A 13,871-nucleotide genomic window follows, 5' to 3' on the forward strand; every position below is an offset into this window, starting at 1 on the left:
CAGTTTTTTGGAAAACTCTACAGGGAGTGATAATAGCCAAAGATAAGAAACGGTAGAAACTTGGAAACATTTGCTCACATAAGTTTCCCCAGTAAGTTCATGAAATCAGAGTAGAATCTGGGGACGGGGGAGCAGATGAAGACTAATATTTGCACGGTCCTAGGCCCCTTCTGCTCATTTATTCATTCCACAAAGACTTAAGCTCCTTCAACCTGCTCATGGCACGCACACAGCCTGGAGTGAGGCAGGGACCCTGCCTTACCGACTCGTGGGGAGGCAGACACGCATCCAGTTATCATATCTGAGAGCCCAAGTGGCCGTGAGGGCCGTGAAGAGTGAGTGGCCTAAGTGGTCAGGGAAGGCTTTCCGTGTGACTTGAAATCTGAAGCATACAGAGAAGTTAGAAAGCGGAAGGGGACGCACCCGAGGTGGAAGAATCCCACACGGGCCACAGATCCCTGGGCCTACCCAGCATGACACCTTCAAGAAAGCAAAAGACGGGTGGCGCGGTTAGAACTGTGAGAGGGAGGGAGAGCGAGGGTGAGGGAAGCACTGCTGCTGAGCAGGGCCTGGCCCCGCAGGGGTGTGGCGTGGGGATGGTACGGGCCAGCTGGGCCGTGCTCCTTTACCCAGGCAATGCAGCCACTGATAGGTTTTAAGCAAGGGATGGCATGCTCGGATTTGCAATTTAAAAGATCCTTCTGGCTGCTGCTGGGAGAACAGACTGTCAACCTCACAACAGTGCTGTCAGCTAGGTCTATTAGGCAAGTGATGAACCTGAGGCCCAGGAGTCTGAGTCACTTGTCAGGGTCATGCAGCTAGCAAGTGACAGAGGCAGGACTGCAGCCCAGGTCTTCACACCCACGTCTGGGTTCTTTCCACTCCCCACCCCATCACGGCTCCCCCTCTGGATCCTATACAGCCCTCTCGTCCCCACTCTCTCATTATAAATTCCAGACTCCCTATGAGGCCAGCCTGTTAATCCACGTTGGATGACGTTCTTTCCCAAAGCCGCTGTAAAGCTGGATATTCATTCTTCAGGGATCGATCTGACTTTGGGAAGCAGCCAAAGGCTGTGGCAGCCAAACTTGGCAGGATAAAGTGGGTGATTGTATCGGTCACCTATCGCTGTGTAACAAATTACCCGAAAACCGAGCAGCTTAAAACAGCAAAAAAAAAAAAACAAAAAAAAACAGCAGTAAACATGTAATATATCTCACAGTGTCTGTGGGTCAGGGATGTGGGAGCAGCTCAGCTGAGTGGTTCTGGCTCAGCGTCTTGCATGAGGTCAGAGTCAAGATGTCAGGCAGGGCTGCAGTCATCCCAGGGCTGGACCGGGGCTGGAGGAATCACTTCCGAGGTGGCGCCCTCCCATGGCGGGTGCCGACGCTGGCTGTTGGCTGGAGGCCTCAGGCCTCTCCACGTGGGCTTCTTCATGGCTGCTTGAGTGTCCTCACAACATGGCGGCTGGCTTCCAGTGCAAGTAATCCAAGCAAGAGCAAGGAGGAAGCTGCGATATTTTTTATGGCAGTCTCAGAAGTCACACGTCATTTCTGCAGTGCCCTGTTGGTTACTCAGTGTGGGAGGAAAGTGTATAACAGTGTGAATACCAGGAGGCCTTCTTGGAGGCTGTTACCATGGGGACCCTCTTGAGGATGTGGTTTGGGTTCTTAAACTACAGAGACAGAGATGGGTTTCTTGGGCTTCAGTAGAAACTATTTCACCTCCTCCTAGAGGACTTGGGGAATCACGCAGAAAATGTGAGCAGTCCCCTTCGATGGAACCCAGATCTGCCAGCACCGATTAGGCACTGACTCTGCGCCAACCCACATCCGTTACCTCATCTCACCTTCACAATGCTGCTTGCAGCGGGCAGTTTGGTTTCCCCTATTTCACAAACGAGGAATCTGAGGCCCAACCCAGAAACTGATCAGGGATCAGGCGTCATCTCAGAAGCACAGTGGCCAGGACCACCCATGCTTGGAACTCATGCTCGGAAAGTAGAGAGAAAGAGATTCCCAGGCACCAGCCTATGGGGGGAGGACGCAGGGGAAGCCCGCTGCTGTTTTCCTTCCTAACCCTGGGATTGGGTGGTACACCTTCAGGCTGCTGGGCAGAGACCCGTGCACAGTGCTGTGGGGACCATTAGCTGGGGTCCTGAAGGGTGCAGAGGGCGCATTAATGGGCTCATGGGGAGCATTTAATAGAGACTCTTGTGAGGTGTAGACAGAGTTAAGGGAAATCGACAAGGGATGGTGAAGCAACCGGGAACCTGGCAACAGGTGGGAGCCATTATCACTCCCAGGACTGGAGGGGCCAGGAAGGGACAGTTCCCAAATCAGAGGGAGCTGTCATTATCATTGTCATTGCAGGAGAGGACAGACTCACAGGATCTGTGGCCTGTGGCCTATGGCTGGGCCATTTATACCCACCCACTGGAAAATGATGGAGATGAGACCCCTCCCCAAACCTGAAGTAAGTTCAGAACAAAAACCCCAAACAACACCGCTCTAAGACCACTGCCTGTAATTGGTGTCAATGGGTTACGGACTTATTGCGAATCTGCTTGCAAATTCGCTGTTCGCTTTGGATACTTTGAAACACAGAATCTAATAAAGAATACGCACGCAGAGCTAGTCAACATCAGATGGGTGACTAGAAGCCCCTCACTCTGCTGCACCGTGACCCATCCTGGCAAGGAACACTCAGGAATGGGGTCTTCATTATACAGATGTCCAGAAAGCACATGAGAAGAGGCACAACATCACTGATCACCAGGAAAATGCAAATCAAAACCACAGTGAGATACCACCTCACACCCATTAGGACGGCTAAGTGTCCAAAAAACTACAAGCATTGGCGAGGCTGTGGGGAGACTGAAACCCTGTCGGTGGGAGTGTAAACTGGTGCAGCCACCATGGAAAACTGTATGGTGGTTCCTCAAAAAGTTAAATTAGAATTACCACGTGATCCAGCAATTCCATTTCTGGGAATATACCCCAAAGAATGGAAAGTAGGGTCTTGAACAGATACTTGTACATCCATGTTCATGGCAGCATTATTCACAATAGCCAAAAAGTGGAAGCAAGGCAAGGGTCCACTGACGGATGAATGGATAAGAAAAATGTGGTCTCTCCATACAGTGGAATATTATTCAGCCTAAAAAAGGAAGGAAATTCTGACAATGCTACCACATGGGTGACCCTTGAAGACGTTATGCTGTGTGAAATAAGCCAGACACACACACACACACAAAATGCCGTATCATTCCACATATATGAGGTATCTAAAGCAGTCAGATTCATAGAGACAGAAGGTACAGTGGTGGTTGCCAGGGACTAAGGGGAGGGGAAAAGGGGAACTCTTGTTTAACGGGCACAGAATGTAGTTTTACAAGGTGAGAAGTATCCCAGAGATGGATGGTGGTGACGGTTGCACATATGAATGTACTTAATGCCACTGAACCGTGTATTTAAAAATAGTTAAAATGATTAATTTTATGTTATGTGTATTTTACCACAATAAAAAAATTGAGGAAAAACCCTCCCCATCAAAAAGGAAAAGAATGGGTCTCTTGTTCCCTGGGACTCCAATCTCAAGACAGCCCCTGGCCATCAGGTCCTGATTCTCCAGGGAGACAGGGGTGAAAACACCCGGGGGGCTTCCCTGGTGGCACAGTGGTTAAGAATCCGCCTGCCAATGAAAGGGACACGGATTCAAGCCCTGGCCCGGTAAGATCCCACATGCCGCGGAGCAACTAAGTCCGGGTGCCACAACTACTGAGCCTGCACTCTAGAGCCCGCGTGCCACAACTACTGAGCCCGTGTGCCGCAACTACTGAAGCCCGCGTGCCCAGAGCCTCTGCTCTGCAACAAGAGAGGCCACGACAATGAGAAGCCCACGCACCGCAACGAAGAGTAGCCCCTGCTCCAGGGAACTCGGGTTTATACTGAGCTGTTGGGACTTGGTGGAGTTGGGAATACAACGGTGACCGCCCCGCCCCGCCCCGCCCCAGCAAACCCCCCAAATGAAAGACAGCCCTCACAGAGCTCATAATCGAGTGAGACAAATGGACATCAATTAACTAATCACAGAGGGAAAGGGAAAAATGCAACTCTGGGAAGGGCTATTGAAGGGCAGGAGGGTGGGGGGAAGGCTAAGTGCGGGATACATGGGGAGGGAAGGGTTGAACTCAGCTTACAAGGAGGCAACCTGGGAAGAATAAAATAAGAATACCCGCCCCTCCAAGGACCTCAGTTTACTTTTTCAGGGGAGGAAGGGGCTAGGGAAATTAATGGAAAGCGGAAAAGTCAGGAAAGAATGAGGTGGCAGATACAGCTGGGCCTTGAGCGTGGCCAGAATCACAGATGGGGGGCCCCGTCATCCTGAGGCCCGCTCCTGGGAGGCACTCGCAGCCCAGCCAGCCGCCCAGGGCGAGGTTCCAGCCGATGAGCCATCTTAGAGCCTCGGCCCCTCCGCGGGGCGTGCGGGAAACGCGCTGCTCCGCTATCCATCTGGCCTGGAGCCCGGCCCCGCCCCGCTCGACGGCTCCGGTCCCTCAGCCTGCGGCTCTGAGGACCGATCCCTGTTGTCCTGCTGGCACGCTCCCAGGGCCAGCCCTCTGCGAAATGGGGTCAAGGTCTGGGAGTCTCTTGGCCACACGCTGAAACCAGTCCCCAGCCCCTGTGAGCCGCCAGCAGCCCCGCAGACAGTGGCAAGTGACCCCTCTTCTCAGGTCCCTCCGCCCGCCACCTATGGTATTTGCCTGGACGACAGAGCAGATCAGACCTCTCCCCGGATGCAAACCAGTCAAAGGCTCCCCACCTCACTCGGCAAAACCCCAAACTCCTTCGTGGGGCCTCATCCCCTGCTGCGTTCCCACTCGGGCCTTCTGCTGCGGCCCACCCACCCCGCCCCCGCCCAGGTATGCGCCAACCTCAGGGCCTTTGTACCTGCTTTGTCCACTGACTCTTCCAGACACATGTTGTTTCATCTGTCACACCACCCAGGTCTCTGCTTAAATCTCATCTATTCACAGAGGCCTTCCATGACTACTCTGTCCAAAATGGCCTCTCTGCTACTCTTTAAAACCACTGTCTGCTTTTTTTCCTTCATACTACAAATTGTATGTATATAGTTTATTTTACTTATTATCTGTGTCTCCCCTCGAATGCAGATTCCGTGGGATCGGAAAATTGGTTTTGTTCCCTGCTACATTCCCAGTGCCTACAGAATGCTCCGGCATAAGTAGGTCTACTGTGTAGAAGATCACATAATTGCAGGTTTCTGAGCGGCCACTTAGGAAAAAACCTCTTCTGTAAATGCTAGTTGGTGTGTCTATTCTGCTAGGGCTGCAGAAATGAAAAACAGTACCTTCCTCCTTGAAATTTAGAATGTCACACTCGGGATAGGAAAAGAGTCTGACATGAGTAAACCACCATCAATAACACCGAAAAAAGCCCTCTTCATCTCAAATTCAAAAAGCACCTGTCATTTCTAGTTAGCGGGGCTGGATAATTTCTGAAATTGATGGACGTTTATAGCATGCACAAGAAGAGCATCTTTGCAACAGCAGAACCTTTTATCTGGCTTACAGGCAGCTAAAAACATCCCCAGCCCAGGCTTGTTAGCTCTTTACTGAGGCTAATTTTCACAAACATTATTTTGAACGAAGGCCAGAGTGGGAAAAGCGTGCCTCAGGGTTCAGGCACATCTTGTAGCCAGGTGTTCCGGGGAAACTTGTTTCTCCTCTTCACGCCTCAGTTTCCTTTTTAAAATTTTTTTCCTATTTCTTTTCTTCCTTCCTTCCTTCCTTCCTGTCTTTCGACTGTGTTGGGTCTTCGTTGCAGTGCACGGGCTTCTCATTGCGGTGGCTTCTCTTGTTGTGGAGCACGGGCTCTAGGCACACGGGCTTCAGTAGTTGCATTGGGTTCAGTAGTTGTGGCCTTGCGGGCTCTAGAGCGCAGGCTTAGTAGTTGTGGTGCATGGGCTGAGTGGCTCCGTGGCATGTGGGATCTTCCTGGGCCAGAGCACGAACCCGTGTCCCCTGCATTGGCAGGCGGATTCCCGACCACTGTGCCACTAGGGAAGCCCCAAGCCTCAGTTTCTTTATCTTCGATGCGGGTTTGTGTGAACAAAGGGGGCTGGACCAGATGACCTCTTATTGCTTTAAGGCTCTTAGGCTGAACCCAGAATTTCAAGAGCACGTCCTCATCCATGTGCTAAGTCCAAGTGGCTTGCCGCCCTTGGGGGCAGGGTACTCAGAGGAGTAATCCCAAAGAATGCCCCCTCTTCCCAGCCAGCGAGGCAAGGCTGGGCCTGGGGGCCTCCTCCCCGCCCCTCAAGCCCAGGATCCCTAACCAGCTCTACATCACCTCCCCTCCCTCTACCTTTCCCTCTCTGATCCCATCCACTTCCTCCCACATGCTCAGCTCACGACACTCACCCCCATGCCTTCTTCTCAAACGTGCCAAGCCGGTTACAGCCTCGGGGCTTTGTACTCGCTGTGCCCTCTGCCTGGAATGCACTTGTCCCAGGTGTCCCTGTGGCTCCCACCCGACCTCCTTCAGGGTCCTGCTCAAATATCTCCTCGGGAAGAGGCCTCTTCTGACCTCCTACCTAACGAGCACCCCGGACACCTCACATCTCCATCCTCTGCTTTGTGTTCCTTCACAGCACTGGTTGCTACCTGCCAAATGGAGTCTGACTGCCCCCCCCCAGAACACCTGCTTCCTCAGGTGTCGTCTCATTCATAGCTGTACCCCCAGCACCGAAAACATGGCACATAGTAGCTGCTCAAAAGGTAATTGTTGGAGGAGTGAGTGAACAGACGAAGATGCAGAGCAGGAGAAGGGACGTCTCCTCCACCTCCGCCCTCCCAGCCCCCGGTCCTGCCCAGTAGACTCCTCGGCCTTCAGGGGGGTCTGAGACACCCACCCTGGCCACAGGATGCTCAAGCTGGTGGCATTCTCAGAGACCCAGTTGAACCAAGGGGAGACTGAAGCCTGGAGTGAAGAAGGGGGTTCACTCCCTCAGCCCCATGATGTCACAGAGCAAGTTGTCTTGAGCACTTTTCCTGATATCAAGAACCTAGGTGGGGGGGGGGCCTTCCCTGGTGGCGCAGTGGTTAAGAATCCGCCTGCTGATGCAGGGGACACGGGTTCGAGCCCTGGTCCGGGAAGATCCCACATGCCGCGGAGCAGCTAGGCCCGTGCGCCACAACTACTGAGCCTGAGCTCTAGAGCCCGCGGGCCACAACAACTGAAGCCCGCGCGCCTAGAGCCCGTGCTCCACAACAAGAGAAGCCACCACAATGAGAAGCCCGCACACCGCAACGAAGAGTAGCCCCTGCTCGCCGCAACTAGAGAAAAGCCTGCGCACAGCAACGAAGACCCAACGCAGCCAAAAATAATAAATAAATAAAATAAAATAAAATAAAAAGAACCTGGGGCATCTTCACCTGCACAGGCTACCCCAACCACAGGGGCTGGGCCTCCAGCCACCCTCCACTCAACTGTGACAAGATGCCAAAGGATGCTCCTTCCTGTCTCAGACCAGGAGCCCCCTCCACCTCCAAAGGGGAGCAGGGATAGGCAGGAGTTGACAGTGTTGAGAATCTGCTGGGGGCTGGGTATTTTTTCATAGATGCATCTTCTCCTGTCACCTGCACCACAACCCAGTGGGGTAGGAGCAACTGTCCCCATTTTATGGATGAGCAAATTGAGGCCCGGAGAAGTGAAGAAGTGTGCCCAGGTCACACTAAGCCAGAAACTGGCACCGCAGAGCACTGATCTGTCTGTGAGAAGTTAGAGTCTGTTAAAAGCCATTTAGGGCTAGGGCTGCAGCCCCCGGAGCTCCCTGCCCCAGAGGGAAAGCCGTCAGTCAGCGGGGAGCTCATCCCCTCCTCCCGCCCACTCCACCTGCCAGTGTCACATGTCACCGGAGGGCACGGAGCTCGCGGGAGCACCTCACCTGGGAGGCCATGCAGGGAGCCCTGGGAGCTGCACCTTGTGGGTGGCTGGGTTGGGGGGGGGGGTGCACATGCTCAGGTGCACGCACGTGCTCTCTTGCTCTCTCGCTCTTTCTCTGAAGCTTCCCTGGAGGCAGGTCAGCCTGCTGGGTCAGCACGCCCCAGACTGGGGTGCACAGGGAGAAGCCACCAGTGTCAGAAATGGCAGGAAACCGTGGAGGCCAGCCAGGCCAGTCCCTCCACCCTTGTCAATCTAATCTAGAGCCCTGTATGTCAGACTCGGGACAGGCATGGTATGAGGTCGGGCCCTTCCAAGAACATACATTGAATATTTCCGTTCAATGCAAGGGCTCCAGTGTCAAACACCTGGATTAGAATCTGGGCTCTTTCCCAGCTGGTTGACCACAGAGAATTTTCTTGCCCTCTCTGAGCCTCCATTTTCTCATCTGCTTTAAGACAATTTTTACTGAGCTCTTGCTTAGTGACAGACAAAGGCAATGGAGCCAGGATTTGACCCCAGACACAGGATATGCTTCTACGAATGTTGCATGAATGGGTGGATGGACCAATAGGCAGGCTGACAAGTTGGTAGGCAGAGCAGTGGGAAGTGCGGTGAGGAGATGATGGGTGGAGGAAGGTGGGTGAATGGGTGGATTGGTGGGGAAGTTAGGAAGAGGATAGATAGCTGGATAGATGGTTAGGTAGACCAATCGACAGAAAGAGAGATAGGTTTTTGGGTAAACAATAGGTGGATGAGAGAGAGTGTAAGATAGGTGGATGGACGGGTGGACACGTTGGATGCGTGAGAGATGGACCAATAGCGATCAGACAGAGACTGGTGGCTCTTCAGACCAGTGGATGGATGGATGGACATGTGGGTGAGGTAATTGGTTAGATGAGTGGAAAGATGAATGCATGGACCAATGGGAAGGAAGATAGAGAGGTGGATGGACAGAAGACCAGAGAGTGGATAGATGGTGGATTTCCTCCCCCTTGAACTGAAGCTGAGGAGCTGGTAGTGGCCACTACAGAACTACCATGGATACCCTTCTGTCACTCCCATCACTTGCTCCACTGGCCTCTTCTGTGTCACTTGAACCTGACAGGCAGCCCCACTCGCTCTGCCTGGAGCCACATGGTCACCCGCTCACATCCTGTTGGACCATTTATGCCGCATCTTTGCGGCCCCCGCAGCAGCCCTGTCCCCGCGGCACTGATTACTTTCTGACACGCTTTCCCAGGCACTCATTTTGCTATTAACTGTCTGCCTCAGGACCAGAATGTCACTTTGGGGCAGGGGCTGTGTGTTGGGTTCCCGGCACATGGCGCACGGTGGGTGGTATTATTTGCGGTTATCCAGTGGCGTCATCGTGCTGGGAACAGGCGATAGTGCTGGGCACAGGGCTCGTGGCTTAGTGGGCACAGGGCACGCGTGAGGGAGACAAGGTCATTATCTCCTAGTTTACGGAGGAGCGTGTGGAGGCTCCGAGAGGAAGGTGTTGGCTCAAAGTTTCAAAGCAAGGCTGGGACCAGAAGGTGCCAGAGTCAAGTCCAGGGTCATCCCGTGAGAGTCATGGAGTCTGCGGGACCTTGACCTTGGGCAAGTCCCTTCCTCTCTCTGAGCCTCAGTTTCTCCATCTGTAAAATGGGACAGTAGCAGCCTCGTTTTTGCAGGGCTGTGTGGGGACTGAGAATGCTACTGGGTGTGAATGCTTTATGTGGAGAACTGTGCTAATGTCACCGGGTGTTATGGTGCCACCGTGCCCCCACGTGCCCGGGTAGGGAGATCCATGGTTCCCAGACAAGCCCAGGCCCCAGGCTCGGTTTAGAGGATCCAGGGTAACGCTGGCTCAGGATCAGGGATCAAGTCCCTCCTTTCCAGGCCGCTGTTCCTCCAGCTCCACCGGACACTGCCTCCAGTGATATCTCACAGCTGTGGGGATGGGGCTGGCTGGGAGGAGCGAGGCGGGCAGGGAGAGGAAGGCCTCAGAGCTTTCCCAGGCTGAAGGCCACCAAGGAGCTGCTCTCGAATTCCTCCAGCACAGCTGGGCCGCAGCGGACATGGCTTTCCCAGACCCCGCTGGCCCCTATCTACTGGGGATAAACATGCCCCCCTTCACCCCCACTCTGGAGGGGGAGGGGAGGCTCTGTGAAGAGGTGGACTCCCTGGGAGTTGCCACTCTCTGGGGCAATTCCAGGCCTCAGTTTCCTCACCTGGAAAATGGGTTTGGATTAGATGATTGCACCCAGGCTGCAGCAACCCCAGGACTTGCCCAGGGGACAGCTCCCTCCACCCCACCCTACCCCCATGCAAAGGGGGCAAGTTGTTTCCTAACTCTGGCCGCAGGCTCCACATCTGTAAAATGGGCTGGTTGAGCTCAAAGATCTTGGAAGTCAGCTCCCCCTCTGCTATTCTGTTATAACTGAAAGAGGAACAAGGGTTACAACTGGGAAGGAAAGAGCACTTAGTGAGCTCCAACTCTATGCCAGGTGCTTCTTGGACATTATCTCATCTGTCTGTGTATTAGTTTTCTATGGCTGCTGTAACAAATTACCACAAACTTGGTAGCTTGAAACAACACGCTAACATTAATTACCTTACAGTTCTGGAGGTCAGAAGTCCAAAATCAGTCTCACTGGGCAAAAGGTGTCAACAGGGCTGGTTCCTTCTGGAGTCTAGGGGAGAATCCTCTTCCTTGCCTTTTCTAGAATGGATGCTGACTTAATTTCCACATCACATGGCCTTTCTGCCCTCTGCTTCCGCTGTCCTGTCTCCTTCTTCCCACTCTGACATTCCTGGATAATCCAGGGTAATGCCCACATCTCAAGATCCTTCCTTGAATCACATCTGCAAAGTTTCCTTCACCAAGTAAGGGAACAAAAGTGTTTTGGGGATTAGGATGTAGATATCTTTGGAGGGTCATTATTCCACTTACTACACCTGTCACCATAATCTGTCGTGGGCCTCAGTTTCAAATCCCAGCTTCTGCCACTTTGTAGCTGTGTGACCTTGGGCAAGGACTCAACCTCTCCAGCCCTGTTTTCTCACCTGTAAAATAGAGATAATGGCAGAGGATTGTTAGTGATAACGCAGGGAAAGCTCTGAACACAGCCCTACTATGGTGTTGAGTGATGTGTATAGTAATCGCAGTAGGGATAATAATAATAATGGCAGCTCTTGCTTGTTAAGGACTAACTTTGGGCCCCGTGCTGAGCTCAGTGTTGAGTTTATGTAGGTGAGCTGAACAGACAAGATCCTGGCCCTCGTGGAACTTATAATAGAGCTAAGAAGACAGACAGAACAAATAATGACAAATAATTAGGTAATTACCAGAGAGGTCCAGAGAGGCCCAAGGTCACACAGCTGGGAAGAGGAGAAGTGGGTGGTATTCACACCCAAGTCTGTCTGATTCCCAAGCCCTTATTTTTCCATGATACTCCCAGTCCCCCAAGGCTGGTTGAGGCCAACACAGGACCAGAAACAGAAAGGGACTTGCCAAATGCAGACCTAGATCTCTGGGCATCCTGCCCAAGGTTCTTCCCAGGGGAGATTCTGAGACGTAAAGTAGTAATGACTGGTGACAGACAGTGCTGCGCCAGAAGGCGGGAAGGACACTCTATGCGCCCCGGTCTCATTCAGTCTCCGTGATGCCCCAGGAGAAAAGACTTGTTATCCTGCTTCCCTAATGAAGAAACTGACGTCTCAAAGTCATGTGGCGTGCCCAGGGTCACCGGGCAAGCTAATTGCCCAGCAGAGCCCAGGACACTCACTAGAGAAGGGTCTAGCGTGGAACCTCCCAGTTCGTTTGCCTGGCCTTAAAACTGGTCCCTAACCCTGACATACCCTGCCTCCTCCATCCAGCTGGCGGGTCTGCAGTGGGAGTGTATGGTCCTGTGATCTTAATCCTGGGGTGGAATTCCGCCTGAAGACAGTCTTCAGGGAGATATGTGACCCGCTGGCGCCACCTAGTGGTCATATGGAGCTATGCCACGTCCCCCGGGGGATCATCAAGAACCTGCAGAGGCACTGGGAGAGATGAACACAACTTCCTCATCCTCCATCCAGCTGGATCCTTTAGCAAATCGACAAGGCTGGCCTAAAAAAGTGATCAAAATGACCATGATCATCTTGCAGCTGAGGAAACTGAGGCCCAGACAGGGGAACTACACACCTAGCCAGTCGAACTATATAGCCGGGCAGTCAGGGGCAGACCCAGGTGTCAGGAGGCAGGGCTCGCCCTGTGCCTGTCCAGCTTCTGGGAGACCAGAACGAATGAACTCTTCGTGGTGCCTCTGTGGGGAGGACCAAAGCAAAGAGGGCCTTCCCCGGGCTTCCACCAAAAGCTAGAGGCCAAGTTGGGACTCCAGGCAGCCTGTCCCCCTACCCTGCTCCATGCCAGGCTTATGTATGGGTAGGCCATGGAGGACCAGAGAGGGAGGGTGTGTGTGCTCCTCCACATCTGGGCTTGCAGGGCTGACAGCCCAGGGCCAGGAGGAGGTGTTGCTGGTCGGAGCTGATTATAGGCTGAGTCCTGAGGGTGGGAGAAAGCAGGCTGGAAAGAGAAACAGACTGTCCAGGCTGAAGGGGTAATGAAGGCTCCTCCCATGGAGATGTAGGACACACATGGCTGGAGAAATCCCATGATTCTTAGAGAACCGTAGTCCTTGCCCTCAAGAGCTTGATCTTGCCTTGATTTATTCGGCCAACAATCACCGACCACCTACTCTGTGCCTGCCTCCTGAAGGGTGCTGGGGACCCACAAACCAACACCACCTGGCTCCTCCTCTGCAGGATCCCACAGGCCAGCGGGGAAGACAAATAGATAACAGACCATGAGAACAAGACGAATCGGTGAGGCCCCACCTTGGCCTCCGCAGCCGGACAGATCTAGCTGCTGATACTAACAAAAACAGTGGCCAGCACTTGTTGATTGCCTACTGTGTGCCAGGCCCTGGTGTAAGCACTTTCCATATATTAGCTAATTTGGTGAAATCCGGACTCTCTCATACTTGCTGTGTGACTGTAGGCAAATTACTTGACCTCTCTGATCCTTGGGATTTTCATTGCAAAATGGGAGCCATAATATCTACCTTGCAAGGGTCTTGTGGGGTTTAAATGAGATGATGAGTGAGTGAGTGTGTGTGTGTGTGAGTGTGTGTGTGGTACCTGGAATACAGCAGGTACTCCATAAATGGTTGTCACCATCAAAATAAGTGCCATAATGGAGGGACGCTGGAGGAGTCACACAACCTCATGCTTCTGCTAAGTGTCATCTTAGGGTTGGGGATAGTTTTGTCTGAGGTCAGGAGAGGATGGAAGGGAGCAGGTACGAGCAGACCCCTGCAAAAGGAGGGGAGACTTGGCCAGGGCCTGGGAAAGGTGGGGGTCCTGCCTTCTCCTCCTCCTCGTGTCCCCCTTCCCCTCTGGGGCTCCCTTGCTCCCCTCCATTCCCACACCCTCTACCCTCGGCCAGGCCTCACTCTCTCCTGCCTGGACCCACATTTCTACTGATTTCTCTGCCCGTCCCTCTTCCCGGCAGCCAGAGGGAGCTTCTAGAACACAAATCTGTCTGTCCCTGTCTCTCTCCAGCAAACTGATCCGCTCCCTACAGGAAAGCCTATTCAAATGTGAGGGTCAAGGCCTCCCTCGCTCCTGGCACTGGCCTGTTTCCACAGTGACCAAATTTCAGCGACCTGAAGCTACACAGAGCTACCACCGCTCCCGAACAGATGCTATGGGCTCCCTCCTGGTGGTGTCCTCTGCCTACAGTGTGCTCCCCTCTGCTCTTTGCCCCCCACCCTCATCTTTCCAGACTTGTGTGCCACTCCTGAGGGGAGCCTTCCCATGCGCCCCTCCCCCATAGTTTCAGAGACACCCCACCACCATACATACACACACACA

Source organism: Pseudorca crassidens, chromosome 11 (assembly GCF_039906515.1).
Source record: "Pseudorca crassidens isolate mPseCra1 chromosome 11, mPseCra1.hap1, whole genome shotgun sequence".
Taxonomy (NCBI): Eukaryota; Metazoa; Chordata; class Mammalia; order Artiodactyla; family Delphinidae; genus Pseudorca; species Pseudorca crassidens.